The sequence below is a fragment of the Takifugu rubripes genome, chromosome 8 (assembly GCF_901000725.2).
Source record: "Takifugu rubripes chromosome 8, fTakRub1.2, whole genome shotgun sequence".
Taxonomy (NCBI): Eukaryota; Metazoa; Chordata; class Actinopteri; order Tetraodontiformes; family Tetraodontidae; genus Takifugu; species Takifugu rubripes.
In genome coordinates, this window is record NC_042292.1 from 18,343,823 (window position 1) to 18,359,971 (window position 16,149).

General features: G+C 53.8%; 1 protein-coding gene across 39 annotated transcripts in view; it reads left to right on the forward strand.

Moving 5' to 3' along the window:
* The window catches only part of LOC101066428 (receptor-type tyrosine-protein phosphatase delta), a 185,460-nt gene that overhangs the window by 52,543 nt on the left and 116,768 nt on the right, over window positions 1-16,149 (forward strand). For all 39 annotated transcript variants that reach the window (XM_029840574.1, XM_029840580.1, XM_029840577.1 and 36 more), the window contains exons 5-6: window positions 12,413-12,485; window positions 13,858-13,956. The gene's annotated coding sequence lies outside the window, so the exon portion shown is untranslated. The remainder of the gene's footprint in view (window positions 1-12,412; window positions 12,486-13,857; window positions 13,957-16,149) is intronic.

The window sequence follows — 16,149 nt, forward strand, 5'->3', positions numbered from 1 at the left end:
GCTTTGCGAACGCTAACAAGCTGACGAGGCAACAGGTAGAGATTATCCGTCTGCCTCGCTCAGTTTCAGTCCCACGCTCATTACCCAGAATGCTCAGCAGCACTCAGGAGTCTCCCGCCCGCCTCAGCTAAACGGATCGCTTTGTAATAAAGCCGGCAGGATTTTCCAACCACGATAAAAGACTCGGAAACCGTTTGGAATTACAACAGGTCCGGCTTCAGTACGGCACAAAAGTGGATTTTTTTTTCCGTTTGTATTGTTTTAATCCACACTGGTGGTTTTTGCTTTCGCATAAATGATCTCACATATTAGCACAGCACCCAAAAAAAGGATTAACAACTCAACAAAGCAAGATAAAATGCTAAAAATACAAACTACATCCCCCCAAAATATCCTAAGAATAATATTCAACGGATTTCTGTTCTTAAAGCAAACCTTTGCTTTGATGTTTATCAGTTTGGCTTTGAACACAAAATGGAAACATGAAAAAGTCACATAATAGGACATCAGCATGTGCTAGTTAGCGTCTCATCCAACAGTCCAACCATCAAATGCTCGACGCTCCCGTCCTGCGGTCCGTCATCTCGCCACCAGACGCCACCAACTCCAACACCGAAAGCGTTTAACGGCGAACGCGTCACATCAAAGTAAACAAAGAGCCCGGAGGATGAAATGAGTCGGAGCGATTCATCGTTTCGCGCCGGCTGTAATAAGACAGTCGATAACATATCGATCACTGTTGGATTTTAATCCACTTATAATAGCTCGCCATTAACGCAACCCGATTGATCGTTTTCACACATGGGAGGACGCAATTACGCCGCGCGAGCCGCGCGAGCTAATGGACGGCCGTGAGCCGGCAGCTTATCAACCGTCTATGCCATCATCTCGTTCTTCACAGTCATTTCTCTCAAAGGCCTCCTGCCAGGGTCCGGTAAGCACCGAGCCCATCGCCGCCACGGAAAACGGCGATGGGGAGAAACTGGTAGCAGGAGGAGGATAAGCCCCTCCCCCTCGCCATTTTCGCCCCCAGCCTCGGCAGAAAGACGCGTCAGATGACGTGAGACGTGTCCAACGGTTGCTTGGTGGCTGCTGAAGGTTGAGGTTGGTCCATCAGAGGCGAGAATCCGTCTGATAAACAGTTTCTGAATTCGGAATTCTTTTCCGGAGCCACATTTGAGGGAGCGCCAGGAAACTCGCCGCCGCTACGTCTCCTTTCGCTCCCCCGTCGGCTTCTATCTCCAAATCATCAGCACAAATTTAATTAAATCCTCCGCGGAGCGAGGTCACGGTCCAAGGGAACCGCTTATCAAGCCCGTTTTGAGAGAAGTTCTAGCTGGAGCCGTCTGGTTCTGGTTCTGGTTCCACCGACACACCTCTGCCGCGTCGCTGTTTCACGGAAACCGACGTGTGCTGTGGATGTTCTGAGGTTAACGATGGCGTCCGTCAGCAGACAACAGCTTATCAGCCGGTGGCTTCTTCATCAGGCTAACGGCGGCTTGGCTAACATTCAGCGTCATGCTACGGGTGAACACCTTAAACGATGCGCCCACTACAACTGAAGGATGAAGCGCTTTAATTATTTGCTGCTGGCCCCTGCGGGTGCAGTGGCTAATCGCTCAGCTCCTCGTTAGCATTCATATTTGTAGCACGCTAACATTGTGGCGGGCCTATTAGGTCGTATTAGAATGCGCTGCTGACGTGCTGCCGGAGGACGCGGCGACTGCGACCACCGGACAGCTAGCGCTCGGGCTGATTAGCATCACACGGGTGACATCATCTAATGTGACGTCATGGACACGGGCCAGCTGTTCCTGTAGGGAGCCAAGTCTCCATGGCCATAGTCACAGGAAGTCGGAAATACGGCCAAATCACAGAGCTAGCATCCGAAGAGTAGCAGCTAGGAGCTAAAGCCCAAAGCAATAGGCTTGAATATATCATCAAACATTTGTCACTTCCTTTTTCAACCTGAGATCTAAAAAGAGCGAACAGCTCTGGTGTAGCATTACCGGCTTGATCTCTGGAGTTGTACGCAACCGGGAGAGACTCCGGGCGCCGTACAGTTGTTTAAGGAAGCAGCGGGAAGACGAGGACGCTATCGCAGCTGTCAACGAGGCAGATTCTGCCACGGGGGGAACACAAACGCGGGGAGCCGCGGTACCCTTCGCTGAATAATGCAGGAGCCCAAAACACCAGCGATTCACAGCGAGAAACTTTCCTGCTCGGATTTCTGGGAAAAAAAACAAAACAAAAGACGGCAACACCTCCACCGGCGCAGCGACAGAGACGTCTTTAAATTTAGACGTGTGATGAACGCTAATTAACAACCTCGCAGCCTGGGAGGACGCTCGCCTCCCGCGCCTTCGCGCCGCTCTGTCGGTGCGGCGGCGGCGGCCGGAGGTGGAGGGTTGAAAGACGACAGAGATTTCTCGGAGGTAATTTGTTTTATTTGGCAAACTGTCGGAGCGTTGACGCTACCATCGGGTCACGTTAGCTGGGCGGTTCATCAGCGCTAATCCAGCGTGATGAGCTTTAATTTATTAACGTCTGAGAGGCGACGCGTCTGTAACTGTATCTGACCGCGGCGATACTTGCTAGGTTAGCGGCGCCGCGCTCTGAGCCGGTCCGGACCATTTCCCTTCACACGTCACACCGAAATCCCGCAGCTTTTCCGCCCGACCAACGGTGTCGGAGCGTGTTGGGACAGGACGGATGGATCACAGATGACCTCATCCTTTGGGCTTTTGTGGTTTAGTGACTCAGCATCACACTGAGAATGTTAGCATCCCTCCATTAGCGTTCAAGAACAGCATTGGCCCCAAAGGAAGCGAGGTGGCCCCCTAGTGGTGCTCTGCAGGAACCGAACAGGCTCTTTAGGACTTCCCGCAGGCCTGAGATGTCATCCTGGAAGTGTTGAGTTGTGTTTGCGTGTTAGCGCCCGTGTTAGCGCCCTGGCTATCGTTACCACCTCTCTTCCTGAGGTCCCCGCCGTGACTTTTCCCTGTGTTTAGGGGGTTTGGGGAGATTTTCCCAACATGACAACGCTGGAATGAGACGTCTGGGCACCAATAAAACGTCAAGGTCGGAATGAAAGATCAAGGAAAGATGCTAAAGGCTCCCAGCCAGGCCCTTTTCCCAGTGTATTGAGGTTAAACTCAACCGCTCACGGAGCTCCAACATCGCCCGTCGAGTCTCGGAGGGGGAATTTTCACCCCGCAGTGAATTCCTCGCCTCGCACTCTCCCCGCCTGAGATTCGCCATTTGTCTATTTCATACTTTATCTCTTTAATTTCATACAAGGCATCCAACAAAACGGCTGATTAAAATCCCGTGACGCTCAAGTCACTCAAGCTCTATTAATATGATGGAGTGTCTGGCTTTAATTACATCCAATAGACGTGTGAAATAAGCGGCGGCCGTTAAAGTTTCATGTGTAATTGAATGTTCTACAAGGCCAAATGTGTTTACCGCAATAACGGAGGCCGCTCGCCGTCCGCGCGGAGACGGCAGCGGGAGCGAATCCACGGGGGTTTGGGAATGATTAACATTCTCAGAGCCTCCGAACCGTCGGCGGCAGCCTCGTATCTGCGGCACGCCGGTAAATCTGTGGCGTGTTTGTGTTTACCTGAGAGGAACGGCGGGGGGTGACGGGGGCGGGGTGTGACGGGGGCGGGGGGGCGCCGGCTCGCGCTCCGCTGCTCCGCAGGCGTCTCACCGTCTCCAGACTTTACCGACGCAGCGCCGCATCTGGACGGATGATATGCTAACCAACGCCAGGGGGAGCGTCTTTTGGCTCACGTTGCTCTGTAGGGCGGCAGAGCCCTGCAGCTAATGTATGCTAGCTACAGGAAGTAGCGTCCCGTTTGGAAGCTAAATTAGCTTTGACATAAAGAAAAGAGACTCTTTTGGAGGCTCCACTTGATTTACGCTCTTTATGTGTAGCCACAATAAGCCGCACAGCCCTGGCTCTCCCGTACGAACCTGGATGTATTTTTACCGCCGTGGCTCGGCGCTGCCTCCCACGGCCTCGCTGGCACCGCTCGGACCCGCTCGATAATCGATGCGCGCGGCCTGCCAAAGCCAACTCACCCGTGATGCTGTTTACAGTGCCTGGAGAGCAGCCAAAGCTTGATCAACACAAACAGAAGCGCTAGCAGATGCGTCCGCTCACCTGCAGGGTCAGGGGGCTCCAAACTCAGGGGAGGGCAGGTTTCCTACCACCCCCCCCCACTGCCCCCCACTGCCCCCCGCTGGACTCGCTGGGACTCCTCCCAGGAGGTTCAGGTTCAGCTCCAGCTAGCAGCGTGGCTACGGCGGCGCGTCGCTTTTATTGAACACGAAAGTGTCGAGATGAGTCAACTGGGGGGGGCGGAGCATGAAAAGACGGGCGGCAGGAACGGAAGAAGGGACCGTTAAACGGGGGGAAGAGTGATTCAATAGAAATATTCCAGAGGCTTCAGCTCCGGCGTCGCATCGACCACAATCTACCGCTATTATTTAGCCTCTTCAAGATTAAAGCCGCCGACATCAGATCTCCTCCAACGTGAGTAATATCGCAGCCGTTGACCTTCCCATCGCTCACGCAGACGCGGGCCGGCGCCGTGATCGATCCCTCCGATGGCCCTGCCGCTAATCTTCCCGGGGAGCCGGCGGTATTTCACTCCTCGCTCCGCTGCAATTACCCTCAAAATAAACACATTTTGGACAGCGGCTGACCTCGGAGCGGCGAAGACGGGTGGGCGGGTTTGTTTGCGCGCTTACACAAACCAGCGCGTCCGAGGTCGTTCATCAAGTCCTCTGGATTAGAACTCCCCCCTCTGATGTGCAGCGTCGGAAATAAAGGCTTTTGTTTATAGCGATCGTCCCACACGCTCGCCGTTTTACAGCAGCTAGCGCTTCAGGCAGCCCTGGACTGTGGTGGGTTTTAGCGTGCGTGCTAACAGCTGCAGCGCCGCTCAGGGCAGGAGCGGCGGAGCGTGACGGCGGCGTCCATTAAAAGACTCCAGCGAGACCAAACAGCCTCGGATCCGTTAAAAGCTGCTACGCCGCTACAGCTAGCTACAGGAACCGCTCGGATTTGTGCGCCATTCATTAGCTGCCTCCCGCTAACCGGGACCCTCGCGAGCGCCTCTGCATCCGGGAGGTTTCAAATGACCCCGTTTCCCAAAGTTTTGCACGCTCGCGCGTGACGCAGGGAGCCCGAATTCCCCCAAGTGCGGCTGCCGGAGCGCGAGTTCATCCCGAACTTCAGACCCACTTTATCGTCCTTGTTCTCCGGCTGCACGTCAGGGACGGAGCCGCGCCCAAGCGATTATTGCAGGACGGGCGCCGGCCCGTTCGGATGCGCCGCCGCGGCCTGTTGGCGGGAAGCTAAAGAGACAGCGACAAGCACTTAGCTGGTCCCAGAGCAGCCAGTCCCATTTCCTTCCCCTTATCTGAAACGACAAGAGGGGTTTTCAGCCCCCCCCCCCGCCGCACCTCAGGCTCACGCCGCATTATCTCCCAGCGTACCGGCAACGGCAGATATCCGGTGTCCCCGATTCCCTTCTTAAACAACAAGGAAGGCATTCCTGGAACAGCCGTGTCCCACGGATGCCCCCCCCCGATTCCTCAGCTCCTGATTGCGGAACAGAACCGGGGCCCCAGAACGGCGGCCTGACGGGAGATTGACGGCCCGCACTGACGTTTACACTTTACGATACTTTTCAAGTGGGCGATAAACATTCCGCCATCTGTTCCCGCTCCTCTTCAGCCGACACATCCGACGTCCGGGCCGACGCGCTTTTAAGTGCAGACGCACGAGATGACGGGCAAACATTAATTAGTTCTCCATCGGCCCGTTTTAGTCGACTCCCGCTGAGGACCAAAACAACCTGGAACGGCTGGATGGATACGCGGCGTTCCTAAGCCGGTTCTCCGTGAAGACGCAGCTGTTCGGACGAGTCCGACCGGCTCGCGCCAGCAGCTGAACTCCTCTTTCTTCATCTAAAGAATCCAGATCCACTTTGGCGCCTGCGGATGCAAAACAACATTCCGAGTCTGGAGACAAAGACCCCCCCCCCCCGTTTCTGAGGGTCCTCGCCATCTCCAGGAAGTTCCCAGATCTTTGAGCCGCCTCTACATCTCCACTCGGAGTCTCCGGAGCTTCCTGCCATTAACCGGGCCTCTGGTCCGGGGAGAGGCTCCGTCTGCCGCCCTGTCGTCCTCCGCGCCGACACCGAGCCGTCAGCTCCCGGAGAAAACGGCACCGGCTAAAAATAGCCTGCTGCTTGTTAGCATGTACAACAGAGCGCACCTACACCGAAGCGGTTCCGGCTCGGCGGCAGGCGTGAGTTCGGAATCCAGCGTTTCGCAGGCTGATACCCGCCGTCACGCCGCCACTGTACGTTCAGGACACGCGGAGCTGGCTCAGGACCGGGGGAGCCAGGACTTTAGTTCACCGCTGCCAGACCCCAGAAGAAGCGGCCATTTTAACCACAAGCGTCCACCGTCTAACGGTCGATCAGGTGGTCGGCGTCTCCGGGCCCCCGCGAGATCTCATCTCGCCACTCGTACGTGTGATATTGGGTTGGTGCTGCTGAGGCCTCAAAGTGTAAGAACATCATGTGTCAGAACTCATGTGGGAGGGAAGCTATTTATACGCCGGTGTGAAAACGGCGCGCAGGAACGGACGGCGTGCCAGCGGCTGATGTCACCGTCTTCAACGGGTTCATTAGAGTCTTTTCCAGCAAACTTTAATAAGTGGGATATTTGTCTTCGTTGCTTCGGTCGCGCCGCCGATCGAGTTCCGGCAGAACGTGAAGTGAAGCAGGAGAAAGGAAGAGAAATTAGCAGACGGCTAGCATTGGTCACGAGACCCTTCCTGTTCCTCCGTTTTGGCTCCCGACCTTTGGAGCAGAGTTCCTGAGGAGGAGGAACATTTTAGCAACATTAATGCGGTTCACCATCAGAGCAGAAGAATCTGGCATTTCTAATCTAGTCAATAGCTCGATAATTAACGCTAGAGCTAACCACTTAGCTTAGCCTTGCGAAGGCTGCGGGACAGAGCCGTCGCAGATCATCACGGCTGAAAAATATACAGCTGCGGGCAACTCAACGTCTCCGGCAATTACAATAATAAGAACTAAACTAAAAATATGCTAGGCTAATCTTCGGTGCCCGAGCCACAGCTTCGTCCCTGGCGAGCAGCCCGCCGCGGAGACGCTTGAATAATAATGACGAATTATGTGGCTGAAATCACGAAAAGTGACCAAAAAAAAAAAACAGTTGCCAGAAACAAGGTGAGGCAACTGGAGCTAGCCTGAGGTGCTAACAGCGCTAGTAGGAGGATGAAAAACACAACAGATCTGAACAAAAGCCGCCGTGTTAGCAGGTACCTGACACGCGGCTAACGCGCCACATCTCGGCTGGACAATAAATATTCCGTTCCTCACTCCGGGTTACGGTTCCGTCGGTGCAGGAGGGTTTCATAACAACCCCCTCTCACGGGTATCACCCCCCCCCTTACCCCACGGAACATCCAGCATCCAGAAAAAACCTGACCACACATCAGACGAGCGCCAAAAAAAACCCCGTTTAATGAGCTTCTTTCCCTCCACAGCCATCAAAATGGAATTAGGACAAGGCTGGAAGAACGAGGGGAAAAGTTTTGCGCTAAAGTTTAGGAGAAGGAGTCGAGGAGCAGGACTCTGGAGCGCCGCTCCTCCTCATCAGCACCACAAAGTTATGCTAGTCGGCGCTCTCGTTATTTGGGCTAATCCCTCATCGCGGTGTTCCATCAGGTTTGGCATTTGGACGCGCGCATTAATTAGCCGCCTGTTAATAACAGAGGCCGCGGAATGTTGGGCTCTCCAGGAGTCGCCGGTGACTCCTGTTCGGGCTCCTGGTCCCCTCCCCCTCGCCGTTCCTGCCGTCCATCCATCCTCGTCTTGTCGTTCTCGCCCGGACGCCATCTTCGTGTTCTCCGTGTCCTCTGACATGAAGGAGGGGGTCCAACAGATCCGTCATCCACCCCCCCCCCCCCCCCCTCACCTTCACGTCCTCCCCCCTGTCACACATCAGGCAGCTGTCAGACGTGAAGGCATCAACGCGACATCTCCAGGTTCAGGTCCCGTCCCTGCCCCCCCCCCCCCCCCCCCCCCCCCCCCCGAGCAGCTGGAGCGCCTGAAGCCGCATCTCTGGGTCGGTTCTGGAGGGCTCCTGGGTCGTCGTTAGCTTTAAAGACCTTTCATGTCCTCCAACAACAAGAGGCTTTTCTGTGCAGGACAGCATATAAACAGCAACATCTGCTAGCGTATTAGCATAAGAGCGGCTAGCGTATTAGCATGAGAACCTGAGGTCGTTGATGCTAATGAAGAGAAGATTTCACTCAATCCAGCGAAGGGGAACCAGGCGGCTCCAAAAGAGGGAGCCAAGATCTAGTTTGTGGTTCAAAATAGCATCGATGCTAACAAGCTAAGGTTAAAGGTGCGGAATTGTTGGCTTTCGTCAGCAGTTGGAGCTTGATTTTCCCATTTTTCATCTCCGATTGAAGGCAGAATCCCTCTTCCGACCCCCTCCTGATATCGCCCTTTCCTCCCAGTTCATTCCCTCCTCTTTCTTCCATCCTTAGTGGGAATACGGGTGGAAGCTTTAGCCGCTCTCTCTCCACCGAGCTCCTCTTTTCTCTGGCTGGTTAATTAAAGCCGCTCCTCCTGACTCTATTAGTGCAATTCCTCGGAGAATCATCAAACACCCTTGTCCAGTAAGTAAAACTGAAACCAAAAGGGGAAAATGGAGAGAAGCTAGCGTAGCGACGGGGCGCCTCAAGAGTGATTCAGCCATTGTTACTCATCCCCTCCTTTTTTGGAAGAGGACTCATGTCAGGAGTATTTTAAGTGCTCTCCAATTCCGTTGTTCTCCTTTAATCCTGTTAGATAACTCTTCCTCCACCCCTCCTTGATCGCCTTTTCTTTCCATTCCTCCTTCCCTCCTCCGCTCCCCCACTGCCCACTCAGCAAACACAGACTCTCCGGCTCTCGGCTACAATGTGGTTGAAGCGGGCAGAAACAGGGAAAACAGGGAAAACAGGGAAAACAGGGAGACGGCAGAGATGCGCCGGCCGGAAACCCACGAGGAAAACGTTAATTCTGGGAATTCTGTAGCAAAGGGAGCCACGAAGGTGGCGCGTTAGCCTAACAAAGACAGCCACCGTGACCTCTTCCTCACCTACAGACTAACGAGGTCCGCATCACCGGAACCACGTCCCGTTCACCGGGAACGCTTTTCCGAAACGGGTGGAATTCGCAGCGAGCTCGGCGGCGCGAGGCCCCGCAGCTCATTTGCCAAGATGAGGTAACTTCTTGGAGCAGGTGAGGCGGGGCGGCCACACTCCTGGAAAAGCAGAGGAATGTTGAGATTATCCTGATCGATGGCGCCGACCAGTGGCGAAAGCGAGAACTGCAGTCACGAGAAGCCCGGGAAAAAGTTATGAAAATGATATTCACAGTAGAGACACGAGCACATGCTTCCTTTTTATACTCCTGGAGTCAACACAAACCGGAAGTGGGCGTGGCCTGCGCCGTCCCAAACCCCCCGTCCTCTTCCTCTGAAGCGCTAAAGTGGTCCTGGCGCTAAAGACTCATGCAGCAGAAAGTGGATTTATGGGAGGAAAAGGCAAAATCTATTTACTTCATTCTTTGTCCCGTCCTCATGAGGACAGAGCTGGGGGGGGGTCCTGGGGGAGACCCGGCGGTACCGAGGCCTACCGAGTCATCTATCAGAACAATAGAAATGGAGGATCTGTCATCGAGGCCTCGGCCATGATGGAATTACCTGGCTGTGATTAATGAGCGCGCCATCGGACGGGACTTTCAATGACGCTCAATATAGCTAATCAAATAACCGGGCCGGAAAAGCGGAAAATCACCGCAGCCGGGGCGTTAGCCGTCCCACGGCTAGCTGAGCGCGAGCGCCGTCACCTTCTGGAAGCGAGAGGAGTCGGGTTTCCTGTCGGAGTTGCTCTCCTTTCATCTAATTCCACCACTTTACACTTAATGCCTTTTCCGTCTCCGTCTTCCCGTTTCATATTCGCTTTAATTGCCCCCCCCCCCCTCCCCTGCCGCCGCCACCCCCCTCCCACTCTCCTCCTGTCAATCCCGCCGCTCTTTTGGTGCCGACAGCGCGTTTATCGTGTTGTCGTGATGAAATACTCCAGCGGTTAGCGGCATGCAGATTAGGGGCCTTCGGGGGGAAGCTTCAGCGTGACAGACAGCGCTGCTGATAGCACGCCGCTCGCCACAAACGCATCCAAACAGAGCCGCGGCGCGCCCCCTCGCCACCCTGGCGGACGGAGTCGGAGCGAACACGGGTTCAGGAAGTTGCTAACCTGAACCCGCATCTGCTCCACATCTGGGCCCTTTTCTGGAGGATCACCTTGTCACAGACAAAGCCGTAGCTCGAGATGCTAACAACACAGATGCTAATCATAACGGTGTAAGTGAGCTAGCATCCCGTCAGATATCACAAACATGCAAATGTAGCCGCGGAGTCAAACCTCTCCCACCCACCAGCCTCTTTTCTTGGGTCCGGATGACGCCGGTTCAGAGCAGGCGGGCGATGCGGCGCCGTTTCTATCTCCGTCTGACAGTGACGTCGCGCCACCGAGCCGCTCGTCGTCAGCGGGGTTCATTTTTAGCCGCTGCGGCGCCGAGCGGCAGGGCTGACGAGCCGAGCGGCCGAGGTTTTTGACACAATGGTGTCAAACCCGGGACGGGAACAGAACCGCACCTGCCGGCAAGGCGCGCGCACAGATGCTAGCGGACGCGTCAAAGCCACATCAGCAGCTCGCGCTAGCGTTAGCGCTCCTCGCGACTCATTTGTTCCGGGATAAAAGGCTCCTGTGAGCTGCCGGAACACGCAGAGCGACTGTTTAAGTCTGAGTCAAACCCAGAAACTTTTCTCAACATTAGCGTCTCTCTTTCGCCCCTTTTTGCTGTCTCAGATTGTTCTGATCAACATAAATAATAGAGGCGTTTTCATGAAACATTCATCTGAGCCCGTTTTAGTTTCGACAGGGAAGCGGAATAATCCACAACCTCCCAGCTCGCTTCCGACATTTCGCAGCGCTTTTACCGTTTCATTGAGCCGAATCGAGCGCCGCTGACAGAGAACAGCTAGCATGAATCCGTGAGCTTGCGGCCAAGTCCACGTGTCCTCACGCGGTCCCAAACGGGTCTCTTTTGTTTCCGCTTCCGATGATGAACAGCAATTTTTAAATTGCAGGTTCTCTCTGGCGATACGGGAATTCGCCTTTAATCACAGGGAATATTCGCTAATGGAGCGGCAATTATCTGACTCACATTAGCGTTCGCTCCTTCAGGACGGCAGAGAAAAGAACCACGAGTTTTTTTAAAACGATCCCGATAATCCGTCAAATCTCGGGGATTTGATCAGTTCGGCTGCTCCGACTGGAGCTGGTGTCTCTGCGGACTTCCTGTTCAGGGGAAGCTCGTGAACGGGAGATTGATTTTTGGGAATGTTGGAAACCGTAAAGTCCAGGACGCTCGCCGGAGCTCCGCCCTTAAAGCTGTGAGCTAATGAGTCCGTTGCCTCTCAAACACCGAACCCTAACACACACACACACACACACACACATGCTACGGATGCCGTCCAGCAGCACTTAGCATCATTAGGCTAATTATTCAGGCTAATGAATCAGCGCGCTGGAGGAGCGGCGAGGCCCCGATCCTGAAAAAGAAGCTTTGATGTTCCGAGTAAACAAGCAGGTTTCTTGATCTCCGGTGGTGAAAGAAGCGTTTGAATATCGCAGGAAGACGAGAAAGGTGGCGCGAAATGACGGCGTCGGCGTCCAAGAGCTGCTTCTGCTTTTGACAGGATCAACTCGAGTCCTGCGTGGACACACACACGCACACACACACACGCACACACACACACACACACACACACACACACACACACACACACACACACGCACCTCACTCGACCCCTTTATAGTTCTCAGCGTGAGTCGCTTTATTTTGAAAGGGACAGGACAGGAAGTTGTTTTCCACCAAGACCTCGTCATGCTAACGTCGTGGCAGATGGTTGCCATGGCGCCGTCAGCCCTTCCTGTTAAAGATCAAAGAGGAACTTTGTCTTTTGGACCAAAGGAGCTGCTTCTCCACTTGAAAGAAAGTATCCGTCTTTGTGCTTTATGTGTGACCTTTGACCCCCGTCTGACGTCTGTGACAGTTTTAGCAGCTGTTGTCTTCAGATCAAAAATGTTCTTTGTTTTTCTGACTTTATACCAAAGATAAAAGATTCAAATGTGAGTCCAATTTCTTTTTTTTCCTTCCTTCCTTCCTTCCTTTCTTCCTTCCTTCCTTCCTCCCTTCCTCCTTCCTTCCCTCCCTCCTTCCTTCCTTCCTTCCAGGGAGATTCTGAGGAGTTCTCTTCTTTCATCGCTCTGGTCCGAGACAGCGACCACCAGCCATTATTCCAGACAGGTAAGCTCCGCCCCCTCAGAGCAAACATCAGCGATCCCACCTGCACAGGTCAAAGGTCAAACTGGCAGCACGTCTTCTTGACGTTTATCACCAGCGGCTCCTCACAGACACGCGCCGGGTGACGTAAACGGCAGGTTCGAGCCCATCCGCGTGCTCGTGGCGCCCTCTGGTGGCCAGAAATGTCAACTACAGCTGCTTTTTCTTTACACCCGCCAAGACCAAAAGAGACTCAATAAATGATAAATGCCCCACCTGACCCTGACCCTGACCCTGACCCTGACCCTGAACCTGAACCGGTTTAAAGAGCTGCTGCCACTTCGGTCAGAGATGTTCAATAAGAGTTTTGGAGGATATAAAAGCATTAAAGTTGGATGATTAAATCCAACAACGTCTTTATTTGATGAGCTGGGAGAGGAAACGGGCTGAAGCGCTCATTAATTCCTCATGTCCTCATTAATATTGAGAAACTCTTTCTTTGCTCAACTCTGTGTGTTTTGGAGTCGGGGCCATTTTATTCGGGATCAGGCAGAAGTGCAGCTGCTCCCCTCCGACGTTCCTCGGAAGGTCTGACCGCGAAAGCTTTCCAGCCAGGGGTCGGATCACCGACAGGTCAAGTCAGTGCGGTTGTGCTACCTCTCTCTCGCCAGCAGGGGCGGTAATGAGTTCATAAACGAAGTCTGGAAGTCCAGCAGATCCCAGAATCATCGTTAAAAACGACCACAGACGGACAGAAAATGAGCTTAAGATGCAACGATGAAACAATTAGCCGGGACGAACGTGGCGCTTCCGTGTTTCCGAGTCAAACAGGATACGACGCCAGCAGCTTCCTGCCGGCCGTGATGTCATTCGTGTGTGTGTGTGTGCATGTGTGTGTGTGTGTGTGCGTGTGTGTGTGTGTGTGCCCGAGCGTGTGATGTGTTCCAGCCCTGCCTGGATGATTTATTACACCGCTGGAAGGGTTTGGCGAGGTCACATGAGCAACATGGCAGTCGGGCCCAGCTCGCCGCTCGCGGTTGTCGTTAGCTTAGCACGACAGGATGTTGTCCAACGTAAACACACATCCAGGTGTAAAAGAGCTTCATCGGCGGAAGGGGGGGGGGGGGGGGGGACTCAATTTAAGTTAGCGTTAGCATTAGCAGGGTTAACGTGAAGTCTCACCGAATTTTCGGGTTTTAGTGGAACTTTTTTCGGGTTTTTGATCACATTTGCGAGGAAAACGCCGCGTCACAGTTTGACGTTAGCCTGAGCGTTAGCCGCCTGTTCTCTGCCAACGACAGGAAGCAGCCGCCAGGAGCCTCTGCAGGTGGGATTGTTGATGCTGTTTCTCCAAATACAACAAAATGAATCTCATGTATTCCTCCTTCCGTCCCAGGTGGGGGGGTCAAAGGGGGCATTAAATCTGGGGTCTGTCGGCGAGGTGACAGCAGCATGTCGGCGCCTGCGTGAGCCCCAACCAGCAGCCTCGTTTCTGGTGAGTTGGACGACTGATCGAGCACGGAAAGCTAACGAATCCAGCAGCTTCTTCCCAAACATTCTGCTCAGCTTCCATAAACTGCAGCCAGGAATTATGGGTAATATGGCCTCACGTGAACCGAGCAGAGGATGCTAGCAACACTAACGATGACGGCCGAGAGCAAACTAACTTCAATGATGATTGGGGAAAAAAACCAAATGAGCAGGATTTTAGGAGAAAGTTGCTGATTCACGACCTAAAAATGAAAGATTTACTCCACTGAAAAAAAGCGAAGGATTTGTGACCGAATTAAAAGACTAATTTTGTTCTTAATGACTTCAGATTTATCTCCTTATCTTCATCCCTGGAAGCCTCCCTGTGCTTCTACACACTCCTGACAAATTACACATTTTCATTACTTCATCAAAATCTGATGTGAGCAATTGTGAACTGCAGCTACTAGCGACGAGCTAACGCCATTAGCTTTTCATAACACCATCTCCGAAATAAAGCAACAAAAGAACTTGATCAAGGGGAAATAGTAACTATAAACTACTGGCAGCATGTTCTTCATTAAAGAATAAACCCTCTAATGATGAGAATTAAGTCGGCTTTCTAATTCACAACGATGAGGATGTATAGATATTTAAGATCTATAATGTGATGTGACCACTAGATGGCGATGGCGATCCACATTCAGCTGTGACCGGGGCCGGTTTTTCTTCCATAAATGTGTTAATCAGTGGATTCCTCCTTCCCAACAGTCACTTTAGAGACAAAGATCTATTTAAAAAGCCTGATCTGATTTGCATCCACACTTAAATTCAACCATGTCGCTCCGACAGAAGACAAACCAGCTTCTTTTCTGGAGAGTCTTTACCCACAATCCTCTGCGGGGAGGCGGCCTGAACGCATTCTGGTGTAGTTACAGTAGCGGCCAGCAGGTGGCAGTCGGTCAACACAACCCGCACAGCCACTTCTGCGTCGGTTCGGTGGATGCGCCTCCTCCTCCTCCTCCTCCTCCTCCTCCTCCTCCTCCTCCTCATCATCATCATCATCATCACGAGGCGTCCCTCACACTGCAGCGCCGGCGCCGCCAAACGCAACTTTTATTGCTGCCGCGATAAAAAGGAATTAAAGAAAAAAGTGAAAGCCTCCAGGATCAATGGCTGATGGTTCACACCTCTGCTCTGCAGTCTCAAACTCCTGGAAGATGGCGTCATCACACACACACACACACACACACACACACACACACACACACACACACACACCATCTGTTTGTGCACTCGCCCGTGTCTCTGGGAGAAGGGAAGCGTCTCTCGGCGCCCTCGTCCTGGATCCCTCAGCTCCCTCTTTCCCGTTTCCGCGCCGCTGTCCATCAAACGCCGTCGCGGCGTCTCGGCTGCGCCGCCGACCGCCGGCGCCATTTGGAGACGACTCAGAGCGGCAACTCCTCAGACGCGCCACCATTAGCTTGAGCATTAGCCGCCTCCAATCACCTCCGCGCACAGATGGGGACGATGGCTGGACTCAGGACTTTGGGCTCTTTGGGGGCTCTTTTAGCGCCGCTGCACCCCCCCCTCGACGGCGTTCACCAACCGGTGGAACCAAAAACCGGCCTGATCCAGATATCACAGCTATCGGCGCCTCACAGAGCCGCCGCCGCCATTTCCCAGCCACTCCCCCTCGTTTGGCTGAACTTTCACAACCCTGCAGCTTTAAAAAGAGCTTTGTAGGCAGCTTAAATAATTTGAACCAAAATGCCCCCCCCCCCCCCCCGCCCCCCTTCAGCTCGTCAAAGCGCGGCGGCGCTGCTGCCATATTCAGCCGCAGCGATAAGAAACGGCGGCTATCAGCAGCCGCTCGCGACGCCACATTATCGCGTGTGTGTATTAAAAGGGAGTCGTGTGGCCGGAGCAGCACCAGCGGATGGACTCGGAGGGAAGTGGGCGGGGCCTCCAGGTGAAGCTAACCTGTTAGCAAATATGACAGCAGGTAACCAGCGGGGCGCTACCTCACCGCGCTTGCTAGCTCCGTTAGCGCCGCCTTCCATCGATCGATGGCTGCCGTCGATGATGGGCCGTGATGTTCTAATCAGGCGCGGCGCGGCCGGGCCCCGATAGATCAGACAGCTGCTGACGGCGGCGCTCTGCACAGGTCATAAACCCTCACCTTCCCCGTTTGACCCCCCCATCAATCCCCCCCCCT